This window comes from Lates calcarifer, linkage group LG17 (genome assembly GCF_001640805.2).
Source record: "Lates calcarifer isolate ASB-BC8 linkage group LG17, TLL_Latcal_v3, whole genome shotgun sequence".
Lineage (NCBI taxonomy): Eukaryota > Metazoa > Chordata > Actinopteri > Centropomidae > Lates > Lates calcarifer.
The window spans coordinates 21,114,772-21,129,979 of record NC_066849.1 but is presented as its reverse complement, the minus strand read 5'-3'; positions in this window follow the sequence as shown (position 1 = coordinate 21,129,979).

Here is a 15,208-nt window from a genome sequence, read left to right as displayed (position 1 = left end):
ATCGAGACTGTAAGACAGGCTGGCAAAGGACTGCAATGCCTTGCCCTTACACAGACAGAAGAGGGACCAGTGGGAAGACACTGATGCTGGAGATATAAGATGAGTAGAGAAAGGACAGAGGGAATGCAGGTGGAGAGAAAATAGGAAAATGTTAAGGCAAACTTTCCTGTATCCTTGTCCTGTATAAACTATAGAAGTGTGAACTCTGATATTATAGTACAAACTTTAAATCCAGAATTAGTTATGAATAGTTTACAGTGACACAAAAAACTGATTTGAGAAATGATAAATAAAAACATTTCAGGTGAAAACATGAAAATAATGTGTTTTCAGTGTAAAGGAGATGAAAACTGCAAATCAAGCTTCAGCTAGAGTGAGAAACCATGTTTGAACAGGACTGAAGAATGGTTGTTCTTGTAGCACTCTGTCATTATGAAGCCTGTTTTAACTAATGAGAAACATTATCGTTAATCACCTACTCATTAGGAGTGACATGTTGGAGACATGGCGGACACATAGTGGGCCTCATATACTGATACACACACAATTATGCAGTGGCATACACACACACACAACATCCTCTTATCTCTGTAGCTCTGAGGCAACTTCATGATTATGTAGTCCTGAGCAGACACAGAGTCTGAAAACTCAACAGTTATGCACTGACCACAGATTTCTCACACTGTGCACACTCCTCACGATTATCCACATCTCTGAGGCAGCTTAGGTGGTCTCTTTCCCCAGGCGAGAGGTACCCTACCCCGGGTTAAGGATTCAGAGATTCTGGTTAATGACGCCCCAACCTCCCCTTCCTCCCCAGGTGCCATTAGAACCTCATTTTAGAGGAGAGTGATGGGCCAGGCTCACAGGGTTATCTGGCCTATCTTTTAATCATAAATGAGACCCCTCCCTCGTCCCCCCTTTACCTTTCGCTATCTACCTCCCTCACTCTACCCCACTGCCCTCTCTCTCCCTCTGTGGGTTGGGGAAAGTGCTGTCTCAGCATCCCCCCCCACACACACACACACCTCCGCCCCTTCCTGTTCTGTCTTTATGCTTTTCCAGCCCATCGCTGATCGGGGGCATCAGTTCCAGCGGGGTGAGTCCTCTGCTGTCACTTAGGAGCTGCAGAGTCCTCTTCTGTCCGAGAGAACAGGGGAGATGGAGAGAAAAAGGGAGGGTTGGGGAGGTAGAGAGGTAAAAGGAGGGTCATGCCAATGACAGGAGGCCTTAAAATGCTCTTTTGAAAAGTCTTACACTAGAGTGGAGGATCTTATGGCTGCTAGCCCTGTGAAACTCTGCTAAAACATTATCTTTATCCAACGGTACTGCGCTATAAACATCCTCTATCTCAGCAGTCTATTACCTCTCTGCAGAGTGTGCAATATTTCACGAAATAATTTTTACACACTCTCCATCTCTCACACATATATACATACCCTTTCTACTTTTTTGTGGACTGTTAAGTTTATGTACAAGAATTTGAAAAAAATATGTACCTGCACTTGCAAAGTTTTGGAAGAGTTATTGGGGGAAAAAAGGTTATGATACATGCTCACCTGCAGGCCTGGGTGATGATTTCCAGACCTCATCATCATACACACACACATACGCATATACACCACCACCACCACCTCAGTGCCCCCTTGCCTTCAGTCATTGTCTCTCGCTGCAGTCCTGCAGGGGGTAAACGTCAAACTCTCCAAATTGGATGAAACATTATGGGAAATATTATGAGGCAGCCTGCTGGTGTGATGGCTAGGGGCTTCTGGTTAATTGAGTTGTTGCCCGTGCTGCATACTGAACAGGACCTGAGGATGGCAGACAAGTCGGGTGGGACACTGGATTTTTTTTTTTTAAGACCTATCATCTTTATTGGTTAATGTGCGGTTGAGACAGAGAAAGGCCAGATGGAAGAGGGAAGAGAAGAGAACAGCAGACACAGACTTTCCCAGCATACTTATCTGTCCAACATATCAATCACTACATTTTCAGGAGACACAGCAAACAGCTGTAATATCAGTATTATCTTTAAATGTAATATTTCAAATCCAGTGAAGAGAAACCTCTATATTTCCCCCAAACTATTTGATACATTACAATTACACCAAGTTCAAAGTCCGTCTACAACTTCAGAGCTGTTCCTTTTGTAGTGCCTCTAAAAGTTTCTCTCCCGGAGTCACTGAATAATTTCCCCTCCTTAAGCCTGACATACAGAAATCTTTTATCCACAATATTAGTTGGAAAAGGAAGACAGAACTGAAATTTTAAAGAGAAAGGGGAAAAAAAGTGAAGTGAAGTACTTTTGATCATCGTTGCGACAAGGCTGAGAAGTAACATTTAGTCATTAATGTCAAAGCGGATTTTTATCCCAGGATTTATATATTAGCATTAAGAGAGGCCTATTAGTAATGTGGCTCATCCTTATTCGGGGTCACTGCCAATGAGTAATAATCTTATGCAAATATATTCTGCTGGGGAAATTTTTTGATGATTACTATATGCAGATTCAGCCCAGTCTCTTCCACTGAGCCTGAAGTGAGCAGAAAACAGAGATATCCATACATTGTTTGTGATTATACAAAGATGAAGGAAGCTGAACTGCATATCAAGTTTTACATCAGTAAGAAAACATAATTTCAGTTTTACTAGTGGCCATCATTTCTTTTAAAGGCTAACTATATATCTGCTCTGTGGTGTATGTGCATGAATGCCAACTTTGAGCATAAACTTTAACTAAATATGAAATTTACAGATCAGTATTGCTCAAATTATTGATTAAAATGTGAATAAAACAAACATTAAAGATATACAAGTGTGCAATGCTGTGCAAGTCAGACTTTGTTGTCATACAATCCCATTTTTTCATACACAGTTTAGAAAAGTAAAGGGACTTAAAGATGGAGTCTAGAAAGTTGGCATTGGTTTGAGTACCTATACCAAAACAATATTTTTTTGACTTTGGTTATTTTGAGTAGCAAAACATATTGCTTCCATTTTAAAACAAATAAATCCTCTATTTTACGTGTTCTAGATAACTGTCCTGCTATTCTAGGAAGGGAGTCACAGTAAGACCAGTGGTATTAGCTTGTAGAAATTCACAGTGTTCATCTTAATGTAAATGATGTAAAATGATAGGGATAACTTACAAAGTTGTGTTCAAAGGCGGCTCCTCACAGCCTGTGGGGAAGTGTGAGTTTCCAGGCGGTTACTTCATCAACATTTCTCGGTGGGTCAGTGTCCTTCGTTGGCAGAGCACATCAATTCAGAGGGGACATCGATCACAGCCGCCTCTCGTCACATTGACCAGCTCATTAGCTGGACTTAATATACGCTGAGGGAGCTCTGGGGCTGCGTGTCGGTCCTGCAATCTGTGGGAAGTTGGCTTGGAGATGTGCACGCTTAGGATACGAGTCTTACAGGTGCAGTGAAGAGGCAGGCAATGATAGAACAATAGTATGAGAACAGTTTATTGTTCTCTTGTCAAGTGGAAGAAATGCACAGTATATCCTGTCATGGTGGCAAATAAAACAATGCTAAATGCAATTTTGCCAGTCCAACATCCTTAGAAACTGATATTGGAAAACCTCATGATTTACATCCAATACCAACATTCAGTACCTATGCAGGAAGTAATGCTTGCTCCTTATGCGGCGAGGCAGAAGGAAATGTCAGGTGGTGGATGCAAATTAGCCTGTATAGTTAAATCTGGTGCATTTACATGACACATTGTCCCCTCTTGAATTAAATAAACATCAACAGAAACATTCAAGTTTGTGCCCCTGCTATTAAGGTTTGCTTTTTTTAAAAGTTGTAACGACCATCTTTTCCTAACTTTAACCAAATTCTTTAGCTGCCTAACCCATAGCAACTTACAGATGGGTTATTATTATAGCCATAATCATTAAGTAATTGCCATGAACATGTAATTGAATAACAAAGTAAGGCTAGCAATTAGAAGGCAGGAAATGAAATCCCCATTGTGGAAAGCTGCATTTTATGGCAACAAACAAACAAAATGATCAAAGATTTAAAGGAGCATTTGTCCATTATAATCACGAACAGTATTACCATATTTATTGCCTCAGAAAGTTGTGTGTGTATCATGGCCTTCTGGGTTAAAACAATGCTTCCTCCCACTGATGTAAACATTCACTCCAGAACAAACCAGAGTGCCCCAGCTGACTGCTCGCCTTGTCAGCCTGGCCCACTCACAGATGAGGGCCACATTGTGCCTATTGTCTGACTAAATGGTGGCTACAGAGAAGAGAAAAGGGGGAAACTTGTGTAAACAAGCTACAGCTTTAGCATCTCAATGTCACCACATGGGTGTCTGCTGCTAAGCAATGTGTTGTGCCTGCTGGCATCATGCATTCCTGCCTGGGCAAACTGTGGACACAATCCAGCCTACTGGGCCTCTCGACTTCTGAGAATTTGTAAATGAATTGTGGTTACAATTTATATGAAAAGACGCAGATAAGAAATGTCAGGGAGAGAATGGCGTCATGTAAAACCTTTTAAAGTGTTGTTCATCAAGGAAACCAAGCAGAAATAAACTACACCAAAGCGTATTGAACTCTTGGCGCCCAGAGCAGCTGACTGTGTCGACCCAGTGAGTTGTTTACCTGGCTGCAGGCTACCACAGTGAAGGATATTCAGGCTCTTCCAAGGGGATTTTACCATCTCTATAGTGCCCTGTTTGCTTCCTCTTTTCCTGTTATTTGTATCTGTTAAGTTGCTGTCACGTTGTGTTTTGCATTGAGCAGGTAAGAGGCACAGATAACAGATTCGGTGCAGCTTGATCAGGTCGTTCCACTTTAGCGCTGTTGGCTATTCTGGGGGTTTTAATCACACAGAACCTGACAAGTGTGAAGTTATACACACATTTATACACACTTTTGACCTCTGTGTGTCCTCTGTATTTACCTTTACACACAGTCAAATTTTAAGAGAGACAGGGCTCTTCTGTCTTTAATAATTACTGGCTAAAGACATTCCTTTATTAGTGTCTAGTTTTGTAATGCTGCCAAATAACACTTTATTGCCCTTTAATTAAATATTAATGGTGGTGTCATTACATCTTCATTCATAATTAAAGAGCTACTAACGACTGATATTGCATATTAATGTAATTAAACACCAGTACAGTGTGCGTGTGTGTGTGTGTGTGTGTGTGTGTGTGTGTGTGTGTGTGTGTGTGTGTTCCTGGTGCAGTTGTGTGTCGATGTTAAACATTAGAAAAAAGGATTTTTATACACTTTACAAAGCAAAGTCCATGATATAATTATGTAAGTAAAAGGTTAATTTTTCAAACCAATGAAAGTCCCGTTTTTTGTTTTTGTTTGTTTTTGTTTTTTTTGGAGGCTGCTGTTAACTGCAGTGTTATGCACATTGATTTTGTCATTTCCCAATTCCCATGCACGCTCCAGGCAATATTGTCCACATTCAGAGCCTCAGAATGATGTGACCTGTGTATTACGTCTTTAAGGAGATAACAGCACTATTCTCCTCCACTCCCCTCCCACCACCAATTGATCAATGCCCCATTAGGAACTCATGGGGGAATGTTAAGTCAAAAAAAGGCTCCATTCCAGTTAAACTGACCCCCCACTGCAGCTGTAGATTACAGGACCTGCCCCTCACCCACCCACCCCCAGTCACCCCGATTTCATGACTCCCTAAGATGTGCTAGGTAGTAATAATGCATGATAACAAGGCAGCTTTTGTTGTTAATTTGGGAAACAGGAAGTTTCTGCCCCGGAGGCTGGCTGAAGTTAAGACAGGCAGCAGCAGCAGCAGCAGCAGCAGCCATCTTTAAATCCCCTTTAGTGATGTGACCCCTGACCCAGCCTCAGAAGAGGTCAGACAAAACTTATCTCTCAATGAATAAACTGGTGCCCCTTTAAAAGTCAGCACGTTAATAATTGCCTGAAGTCGATGCTTTCGCAATCTCCAACAAAGTGGTACATGTCTTGATTTTTTAATTAACAGGAAGCAGCTGTGGGAGTTATAATGTGTGGGAAACATTTGGACATGTATTAGGGCTTTATTTAAAAGGAAAATTCTGGATTATTCAACCCAGGTCTTATTTTGGCAGTTCTTACAATGACAAAACTATACAAAATAGGACCCAAGTTGTATGGAATTATCCTTTAATTTCCACAAAACAGAATACTCAAATCGTTTCACTTCTATTTTAATCAGTCAATTAATTCTAAATTGTAAATTGTAAACTAGTTCAGAAAAAAAATTTAACAAAAAAACAACAGTAGGCTTAGTTTATAGTTTATTTTAAATCGATCAGAAAACATTTTTAACATGAATGGCTGACGTTCCACATATGATGATACCTGAACCAGCTCCATTCACTGATGAAGACTGTGATAGGCAGTTGAAAAATAATAAGAGGACCTTTGAGTTGAGATTGTTTCACCACACCATGAATAAGTTTGAGGCAAACTCAAGTAGGTGTTTACAAAACCTTATGACAATGTACTGAATCCCTACAGAATCTCTTCTCTGACTCAAAACATATTTGTGTTTGCCATCAGGGGGGATCAGATTTGGAAATCTGAGTCAAACCCAATTCTGCACAACTCTGCAGTCACAGGGAAACTCTCGAACCAACAAGCCATCCTGCTGCCTCATCAATTATGCATAATCCAGCATCTTCATGTAAACCAAGAGAGGAGAGCACAAGAGCTGAGCGAATGTTTTCCACACAGTAATGAAAGTCACATTCACCAGGGCACTTGGAAACACTACACAGGCTGCAGCCATTAAAAGTCAATCGGGGTGTCTGCTGCGTAAACAAATAGCTATGATTATTCCAACCTGACATCCTACGACGGCATTAAAACATCCTTCAATTAGGCAGCGCCGCATCGCGCTCAGACCCAAACAAAGCCCTCTCTCCACCTCTCTGTCACGTACCGTCAGTCTCACCATGTTGCTCCTGCTCCCTCACTCTCCGCACACCTTTCACTCATCATGATGTGTCAACTGTTTGCAGGAGAGGGAGCAAAGATGGCTGGCTCTTTGACCCATGCCAAGATGGCAACGGTGCACGAGAACACACAGTCTTCATTGTTTGTGGTGCTGGATCAATCAGAAAACACCTTAGGGTCTTTTTCTGAACTTTGGCCACACAGCTGGATGGGTAGGGGCTGACACAGAGGGGGCCAAAAAGAGATGGCTGTCAAGAAAACAGTTGAGCTGCATTTTGTGCAAATCTTACTCTCTCTGTTATCTTTTTTCTTGTTGTTCTCTCTGACTTGGTATGGCACACTTTAGTTGTGTTGCCGGTGTGCCAAGCTGGTTTACATTCCCTCTCTGACTTGAGGGAGTTCAGCAGATTGAAACCACAATCTTCAAGGATTTGTGTCAACTATTCTGTGTCTTAGCAGAATTATTAAAACATAAAGTGAATCAACGTTATGTCATCGAAAAGCAACTATTTGATGGTGAAAGATGGATTTCCATTCAATATTCAGCTTTGACAAAACATTTACTGTGACCCAAACAGATGAAGACAACATTTTTCCATCTCATTACCAAAGAAATCATCTGGATAATCTCACCCAGGGAAACACAGTCAGTTTGCCTGGTTCTTGTCACTGTATCTACATATAAAGTGTAAAAACATGCTCTCTCAACATTTATATACACTACTAATGGAAAAAAATATGATTGGTTTCCTCTTGTTGCATCTGTTGTGTAACAATACTAGTGCTGCACTTCATCACTTTGAGTAAATATTAAATTACAGATAAAGTTACCTGATTGGTCCATGACATTTTCTGCTTCATACCAACAACTTGTGACACCAGATGCTCTGTCAAAAAGTTGTGTATTGTGGCTTAAAGCTCTTAAGATATACAAACATGAAAGGCAAATTTGTCTTTGTGGTTCTATTACTGCTCTGAGCACATCAGCGCTGAAATTTTGCGACACAATTGAGGCTTTTCTCTCTCGGATTTCTAAGCACTAATTTAATCTTGGAGTTATTAGATTATTTAAGTTGATTCATATACTTTGCGGGACATGTGACAAGCCCACAAGGGATACCAGACTCAGCTTAAATCAGCCCTATGTTTCTTTCAGCACCGTAGACAAGGCGAGCACTAATCCAATTGACTATCATTATGAAACTGTTCAGCCCCATGTGGTTGAATTTAACACAAGTTCAAATCCAATATATGTGGTATTTTCTCAAGAAATAAGTCTGTTCAAAGCGAAATCACATCTTTAAGAGCCACCACGCTGCAGCCCTATGTAGGGCCAATTCCAGCTGAGGAGGAGCCATTGTGCTCCTTGCAGGTTTTTGTCTGCTGCCTGTCACTGAAGGAAGAAAAAAAGCAGAATATCCTGTCACTGGAATTTTAATATGAAACATCCTGATTTCGAAATAAGTTAATTTGCTCCAAGCACCACAACATGTAAAAAGGTTGCATTCATAATTATCATCAAAAGCAACTGTTGTTGTAGCCCAATCTGTAGCATCCTTTCAGCGGACATTCAAACACACAATTCCAACACAGAAATAAACTATTTTAATCTAATGAGAGACCCGAGGGGTGAACAAACATTACTGCAGGGGTGTCACTAGATTGCGTAAACAGACAGACTGGGGATTTCTGGCATTTGTATTGCACATTTTAGCACAACAAACAGGAGAAAACAAGAGATTGATTGTGTAGTTTCCCGTGTGGACCAGAATGACCAGGTTTTTTTTGGCTTTGGATGATCCGATTATAATGCCGTGGGTGTGCAGTTATATTTATCTTTGTATTCTCAACATCATAACAATGTTCAGATGACTAAAATTTCAGAAAACTCAGATGAGTTCTGGATGAATGCTGGGTTCACCTGGACTGACCTGGGTGACTGAATGTCCTCAAATGATCTATGTAATCCAAATAAATTCCTTGACAGTACGAACCTCTGCAATTTTTTTTTTCTGTCATTAAAGTAATCAAGTCCAGAGTCAATAATCATCAGTCGATACATCACTGCCTTCATTCACAAAAAGAGAGCCTGCTTCAAAGAGAGCCAGCAGCAACAACAGCAGAATACTCTGTCAACATAAATATAAGTCACAAGAATAGTAATGCATTGCACTTCATCCAAAACATTATGCCAAAGTACAGAAAATCATATAGTCTAACGTAATAATAAGTCAGCTGAAATGGAAGACGAAATATTTGAGGGCATCTGATAAAAGCCATGTGCTTCTCATCTGCAAGTATTCTGATAGTTGGGAAGTGATTCTAAAATGAAGTCAGTGTATATATTTTGTGGGTTATTCAGATACACACACTGCTATGGTATGTTATCACCCTGAAGAGGAATAGTATAAACTCATCCTCTTCTGGAGGCACAAGTCACCAGACCACACACAACCTTATTTCACACTTAAGGCAGAATTCAGTTATAATCTGAGTGTCTTAGTTCAAACCTACACTCACATTAAGTCTCATGTCTTTCGAATTATCACACTGCGAGAGCCAAAGTACCAAAGCCAAACTCAGTGAGGTTTTTTTGCCAAGTGTGTGTGTGTGTGTGTGTGTGTGTGTGCATATGTGGGACTGATGCGACTCAGCTGTGCATGAACAGACGCACTTCCAGCCAAGGCTCTTGACAGTCATTCTATCTGCTAAAAACAGCTGAGCCTTTGTTGGTAGATTAACACCACTGCCTAAATGCCTTATTTAAACAGTCCTTTGGATAACGAATCACCAAGGTGCATAGGAGCTATACATTAATTTGTGACTTGGGCCCGTGCCAGAGAGGTTTGACAGAGTAACTAAACATTTCACTGTGGTTGAGAGCTACTAAATGCATTGTGACAGCCAGTAGTGTGTTTTGTTTCTTACAAGACACAGCGCGCACACAGAGGACGACTGAGAAACACACGCTCAAGATGCATGCTGTATACAGTGACACGTGCATAGACACCTGTGGTCCACCGACAGACACACACACCTGCCCCACACTCCTCTTTCTCTTTGTCTGTGGAGAAATTAGAGAGAAGACAATGAAAAATGTTAGGTGTTCAGAGTAATATTAGATTAAGCTAATCGAATTTGAGGAAAAATTGTTGCAGAACATCATGGGAAAACATATCTATTATGGAGACATATTAGCAGTTCCATTTGTCTGAGGTTTTAGTCATTGCTTTTCTTTCTTTCTTTCTTTCTTCTTGAACGAGCCTGTTTGAAACTATTAAAAGTGCTTTCCTCTGTACCACAGTAACTAGACTCACTGCACATTTAATATCCAAAACTTGACGGTCAAAATATCTCAAAGGTCACAGACTCGGCAAGGTTTCAAATGTTACATATCTCTGCATTCTTTGTGCAAAATAGATTTTTTATAACTCAATAAACTTGTTTTGAGGTAACAGGCCTTTATGGTAATTGAATAACTAAACAGGATGCTTCAGTGCTACTGCAACAATCTCCACCCAGCCGAGGGCAAAAGGCTCATTTTGATTGGCAGCAAGGATACTCCCTATCTATTAGTACATTCAAGACAACCAGAAAATGGAAAGTTTTTGACCTGCAAGCAATAACTATCAACACAGAGGGGACAGTGTTGTAAAGAGTAGTTGTACAGGAAGTGGGAAATTTGCACTGAGCTGCACTTCTGCCTCCCATGACCTTGACCTTTTTTCAGGTCAGAAACTTCTCACGTCCCAGCTGCAAGGAGGAAATCTGAAAGTGTATGACATGGGAACACATGTTGGGGTTTTCAGAGGTAGAGACTAGGTCTCAGGAACAGATGAGGTACAAATGTGCTGTCTGTTATGGAACTAGAAAGGGCCAGACCTAAATTTCCACAGCAACAGTCTGGGGAAGGCCCTTTTCTGTTTCAGTATGACAACATTCCTGTACACAAAGCCAGGCCCATTTAAAAAAAAAAAAAGATTTTTGGAGTGGAAGAAACTGACTGGCCTGCACAAAGCCTGAAACCAGAAGAGGATGAGATCAAAAATCACATATGTATTCATGTAGTGGAAATCAAATGCTGAAGGTTTGAACTGATCTCACAGCAGGAGTGATGTTGCTTCTTTTCACTTTTTCTCATTACTAAACATTATCCTAACTCATTCAGGAGAAATACTAACAAGGGGGAAATGTGAATTACATTTTTTGCTTTTTGTTTTTTTTTTTCCTGCTCACTTACAGTGACACTGAACAGTTCATACAGGCGTCACAGGCGTCTGATCCCTCTCTTAACACATGACTAAGAGAATCAAAACTGCAATGTTCTTTTAACTACCTTGAAGGCAACGTGGTAATACTGATTTATCTTCACTCTATTGCTAACAGGCCTCATTCATTCACAGTTTGCCTGTGTGCAGTTTACTAAGATAAACAGCCTTGGTGTCAGAAGACTGTTTCAAGAAAAAAAAATTCCCACACAGACAAGGCCTGCATTTCAAGAAAAGGCTTGATTAACACATAAGTGGGCTTAACATTTGCAATAACACTGCTAATCTATGCAAACTTTCTTTAGCCTTGTTGCAACGTTGAATGCCTGACCGGCCGTGCAAAGGCGTATGGTAAAATATACTCTGTAAAAATCTGACAAAGACTGACTTCTCTTCCGGCCTACAAAGGATTCCAAGTTTCGCCATCCTGCCCAGCTGCCTAGAATAGACAACACAGCCTCTTTTGTCAGGGTGAGTCAATCTGTGTGGGTGTGAATGCATTAGCCCTTCACAACAGAATTATGCCCCTAGACTCCCCCGCCTTGCTTTCAAATATTCGGTGATAGGTTCCCGCGGTCATGTTTAGATCACTTCCGGGCGATGATTTGCCATAGGAGAAGATGAATGGTGGCCTTTGAGATGCTGAATAATTATACTTTGGACCTGCGAGTTGGGGAACACATAACCCTCAGAGGGCAACATGACAAACATGTTTTTCGGGGCCTGGTGACAAAGAGCATGTTTTGATGTGACTGGGCATATTCCCTGAATTGAGTCATTCGGCAGGGTTATCACTGTGGTGCGTGGGCCTTCAGACGCTCTGTTTGTCCATCGCTGCACTTTGCTTTTCACTGTCTGACTAATGGATTTATGTGTGTGCGCCTCTGTGCAAGCGTGTATATGTATGTGGGGGTATTAATACTTGGCATGCATATGCTCATGTGTGGCGGTATAGAGCGTGCATGTGTTTGTGTGTGTCACCGCAGCTCTAGGAAAGGAATGGACCACAGCGGCTGCAGAAGACTCACACAGTGACAGACCTCTCTGAAGTCATCGTTTCCAACTGCAAGCAGACCACTGGTCATTATCACGCACATGCAGCATCTGTGCAAATGTGAGTTCTCATGAGGGTCCATTGAGTACCAAACACAATTAATTCGTTCAGACTGGCCAGAACAGCAGGACCTAATGATCTGTTCTTTTGTCCAACACAGCCCAGAGTCCCTTGGAATTACACTCATATCAAATGAATGTGGGCAGCACGATTTATGTTGATTTACACAGTTTAAAGGGAGATTCTGGTATTGGTCAACCTGAGTATTATTATCATGTTTTAGTCCAACAGCACAACCTCTGTGTAGATTTGGGACATGTGGACTCCTGCAAAGATTACTGTACAGTTTTCCAAAAAGCTTCAGTGCAACAGAGATTATCTCAAACTCTTGTCTTTGCGTCTCACCAAAAGTAAACATAAAAAGAGATGCCATTATCCATATAGCTGCACTCCTGTACCAAACTGCATATCATAGCTGTAGTGGTGCACAAGCCCATAGCATCTAACTTTGATGCCATGCCATCTCTGTTCATATTTACTCTCTTAAAGTATACGAATAAAATTCATAGGCAGCCCTTGGAAATTGAATACATTTCCAAACCACCCACACTCCACCTCTCTCACACACACACATATAAACATGCAGGCCCTGGCCCTCTATATTAATATACACACACACACACACACACACACATTTCACATGCATACATAGCACACTCACAGCTTGGCCCATTAGCGGTGACATGTGATGTTTCGACGGGGCAAATGAAGCTCAACAATTGATGTCAGAGCCTTACAAATTAAACAAATGGGGGACCGCCATGGTGTATTAGGCACCCCAAACCCCCTGATGAACACAGCCGAGGCACACGCCAACACGACAACATTGTCTCGCTCTCCTTTCCTTTCCTCTAAACAAGGCTTTGAGAATGAGGGGGTCAGTCAATGAGCAAAATGAAACTAACCGTGCATTGATTGCCAATTGAGCCCTTTGACAAGCAGATAAACAGCTGCGTTTCTGGGATCAATATGATTGATATGTCATTCTGTCGTTGATGCTGCATCTTGCTATAGTGCATGTATACAGACTGTAAAAGCACAGTAGGTCAAAGAATGGATGTCAATGAGTGAGTATTGCCAGCAGGTGAAGTGTTCAGCCGTGTATGTCATGAGGCTCTTCTGAAAGCCACTTGTATTTATATTTTTAAACAAACCCCAAGTAATTCTACGAAACTTGGAGACACTTCAGTAGCATGATTTCAGTTTTAATTAAGATTATAAATAGGATTCATAAGACCCATGATATGTGTGTTTAAAAAGTGATTTAGAAAGTTATGTTGCTTGGAAAAATAACAGAGGCATGACTGCAGTAGTTGAGTTTTGGGTGTCGATAAAATTAAATTAGCTAATTTGCATGACTGGGCAATACTCATTTTTGGCCAATGGATAAAAACCACAGAGAGGCTATTTTGGATGAAATATGTAGGCTCTCAAAACTGGAGGAAAATAAAGTTTTTCATACCTATTTTTAAAAAACATGTTATATATCAATAATTAAGCAATATCACGCTGCAATTGCTGATGAAGATCATGTGATACAAAAAAAGCTATAGAACAGCTACTAAATGGACCTGGTGGTGAGATTATTCTCTCACCTTCTGTTTCCAAGGTTAATATTGCACTTTTAATCTTGACTTTTATGTAAATATGGACAAGAACCTTCAAAATGTGTAGAAAAAAACCCAGAAATTTTAACATCTATAATTCTGTGACAACTTAGAAAACTCCTTTTTGTGAGGAAGATCACATAATATCAGCAAAAGCTCCTACTTGTACCTTGGTGAGACTCAGTATTTCAAAATTGCAGGTATCTCTATTCTCAAAAACGGTTTTGTACATAGAGATTTTAATCTTTATTTCACTGATGTTGTTGAATCTCTGTGTCTTGAACTTCATACACTGGCTCAGACGTGCACACTAACACACTTACATAGTCACGTAAGTGTATAGGCAGCATCATATGTGCTTATACACACACACCGTGGAGCTCTTTGTTTGTACCTCACGTGTATGTGTATGTGTGATTGTGTCTGAGCATTTGTTAATCCATATGCAAACACATTGTCTATCGACAGACCTTCTGAGGGGTGAAACGTCCTGGGAACAGAGAGGAGGAGCGGGGATGAGTCACGATTAGGATCTCTACGATTCACAGCACCTGCACACACTACATGCCAGACACAATCACATCAAATCAAACTCAATGCACGCATGCACATACACACACACACACACTTAACAAAATATAAAGAGGGCAGTGAATGTGCACAGAAAAGTACAATAAGACCCTCCAGACACAATAAGTCTCATAAAACACACCTGCAAAGAACACAACACATTAACTGAGCCACACGCGCACACAGTGAGTGAACATCCTCAGCTGGCACATACAGTCACACATGTGCACAGGTGTGGCAGGTCCATTTTGTTTTCACTAACCCCCACAGCCCTTTGCACAATCCCCAGCAAATAGGACTGATGTTAAAGGGCAGATATAGGTGTACAATTTCTTGTTTGGCTTTGTGAAAACATGGTGTGATGGCATTGAGAAATTGTATTGGGAATAAATGCATCACCCCTGTTTGGGAGGGATGCCTCATCATAAGCCATCAACCTGTATATGTGTTTGTGTGTGTGTGTGTGTGTGTGTGTGTGTGTGTGTGTGTGTGAGTGTGTGTGTGGAGAGAGGAGGAGATGAGAGAGATGGAATATCTAAAAGGGGTTAAGTGCCAGGGTTACCCATCCAAGGAGCATTAAATGAAGGCTCTCACTTTGATGGACACCGGCACCGGGATCCCTGATGTCCCAAAATATTAGGTTTCTCTTCTAATAATGTTGGAAATATTGCCTACTGTCATGATTAATCTGGCTGGCTGCTG